The sequence below is a fragment of the Clupea harengus genome, chromosome 24 (assembly GCF_900700415.2).
Source record: "Clupea harengus chromosome 24, Ch_v2.0.2, whole genome shotgun sequence".
In the NCBI taxonomy this organism is placed as follows: domain Eukaryota; kingdom Metazoa; phylum Chordata; class Actinopteri; order Clupeiformes; family Clupeidae; genus Clupea; species Clupea harengus.
Window position 1 is genome coordinate 16,130,610 of NC_045175.1, and position 2,500 is coordinate 16,133,109.

At 44.4% G+C, this 2,500-nt stretch overlaps 1 protein-coding gene across 1 annotated transcript in view; it reads left to right on the forward strand.

Moving 5' to 3' along the window:
• Nucleotides 1–2,211: 2,211 nt before the first annotated feature.
• The window catches only part of LOC105898441 (mitochondrial dicarboxylate carrier-like), a 16,883-nt gene continuing 16,594 nt past the window's right edge, over nucleotides 2,212–2,500 (forward strand). Inside the window, exon 1 of the mRNA XM_031561807.2 lies at nucleotides 2,212–2,500. This exon is cut by the window's right edge and continues 271 nt beyond it. The gene's annotated coding sequence lies outside the window, so the exon portion shown is untranslated.

Consider the following 2,500-nt stretch of genomic DNA (forward strand, 5'->3'; position numbering starts at 1 on the left):
CAAACATAACTGTAACTTCCAACTGGTGGCAACCTCTGAGAGTAAAGTTGGTCATCATGTTTGATACAACCTTAATGATGTAAACAGTTGTAAACAGTTGTAAACAACCTTAAATGATTCTGATGTTATGACAGGACTGTAAACAGTTGTAAACAACCTTAAATGATCTTGATGTTATGACAGGACTGTAAACAGTTGTAAACAACCTTAAATTATTTTGATGTTATGACAGGACTGTAAACAGTTGTAATCTAATGTCAAGAGGGAGTGACAGAAGACAGTAAAGGGGGAATGACCTAGGGCTTAACTAGAGTAGGCTACTCAACTTCCACCTCTCTCTCTCTAGCTCTCTATTTCTCTCTCTTTATCCCTCTATCTCTCTCTCTCTCTAGCTCTCTATTTCTCTCTCTTTATCCCTCTCTGTATCGCTCTGTCTTTCTCTTTCTCGTCTTTTTTTGCACATGTACGTGTGTGTGTGTGTGGGATAATGTGTGTGTGTGTCAATCTCTCTGTGTATCTCTATCTCTGTGTGTGTGCTTTGTGTATGTATGTGTGTGTGTCAAAACAGGGGTACACCACAGCTGCATCTCTCCCTCTCCCTCTCCCCCTCTCTGTTTGTGTGTATGTGTCAAATAGAGGGTTGAATAGGTTACAGCACAATTACAGAACAGTCTCAGACTCTCTCTCTCTCTCTCGTGTGTGTGTGTGTGTGTGTGTGCGTGCACATAAAGCTGTGTGTTAGAGACAGTAGCCTCAACTATTTCTTTCTGTTTTTCTTTAAAAAACAATGTTTAGTTCCAGCATGCTGCAACTTGGTGAGATCACACACAGACTGTTCCCTCACGCTCTCTCTCTGACTCTCCATATCATTTCCATCTGCAAACATGCATCACACTGACCCCCTCTCCATTGAGCAATTTCACAGCCTTCTTTTAAAAGAGCACATCTCACACATCCAGCATGCGCTGCATTCACGTCCAGCGGCCTCTCTGCTCCACAGCGCTCCAATGGTCACCAGGTGTCACTGCGTGAAAACAGGTGCGTCTGGAAATAAACCCGGAACTAAATAAAAGTCTGCCAAACCTGATGTTTTGTCGGAGAACTCTGTTATGCAGACCTGCAAACACCCCGTATACATACGAATACTGCGGTTGGGCAGAGGTTTCCAGGAATTCATCTGACCGTAGTGGTAAAGCTGATAGCTTAGCCTTGCGCTAATAACAGGCAATGGGTCTAGGTGGGGCTGGGTACCAAAATCTGTCTCCCCTCCCACGCCCTTACATTTACATTTACATTTACATTTAGCAGACGCTTTTATCCAAAGCGACTTACATATGTGCGACTTACAATGTATACACATTTTACATTTTACACTGATGGCACACTGCACATCAGGAGCAATTAGGGGTTCAGTGTCTTGCTCAAGGACGCTTCGACAGGGAATCGAACTAGCAACCTTCTGATTACTAAACGACTTCTCTACCTCCTGTACCACTGTCGCCCTCCCCCTTGCCTGGACCCCCCCATTAGTAGTTCAGGGAAGTAAGTATTCCACATGGACACATTTGTACACTTTTCATCAAATGTTGGGTGGTACTGGGTGGTATATTCATTATAGGCCAATAGGCCTATTTATAGTGTGACCACTGATAGTGTGATCAAAACAAGTGCTTTCGTTCCTGATCGGCCTGCACATGCTGCGAAGCCTGCAAATTTAAACTTGAAAACAAGGTGTAACTTCCAACCAATGGCAACCTCTGAGAGTAAAGTTAAGACAGTTTACCACATATGTTTGCCCACGTACAACATACTTAAATCTATTTTAAACTGGTACTCTCCTTTGAGTGACTTGACTGCATTCTTAAAAAAAAAAAAACACTTCCCGGACAACCTGCGTTCATATCCATCAGCTTGGATATTTTTGCAGATATATACATGACCGAGACCACCTTTCTGCGCCATTGCGCAATATCTTTGTGTGAAATACAATGTAACAGCGTGATTCCGTTTGTGTGGAGTGCGAAAAAAAAGTTTGACTTGAAGAATGTAGGAAACGGTGGTTCTTAAAGCTACAGTGTACTATTTCAACAGCTGAGCCTGGCTCATGAGAGGGTCCTGTACCTTTAAGAACCTGCAGCATTCTCACAGTGATGAAACCAGGCAACATCGCGGAAAACTCGTGGAGGAAGCAGACCGTTTTTTTTTGTTTTTAAAGTATTGCCTTGTTAATTTACTGTGTCTGGTGAAGTCGCCTTGCCCTTTGATTCGGGGGTGGATCACGTTCACCAGGAGGCCGTTCCTGAGCTCGCATAGGCAATTGGCTGCCCGTGCACCCTCTGACTCCGCATATCATGCGGTCTGATTAGAGAGGAGGAGAATACGCACTCTCTCACTCACACAGACACACACACACACAAGCACACAACCTCCAGCCAACGAGATGTCCCGTGTGCACCGGAACCAGAGGACCTTGCGTGGTGTCGCCAATCATCTCCACGGC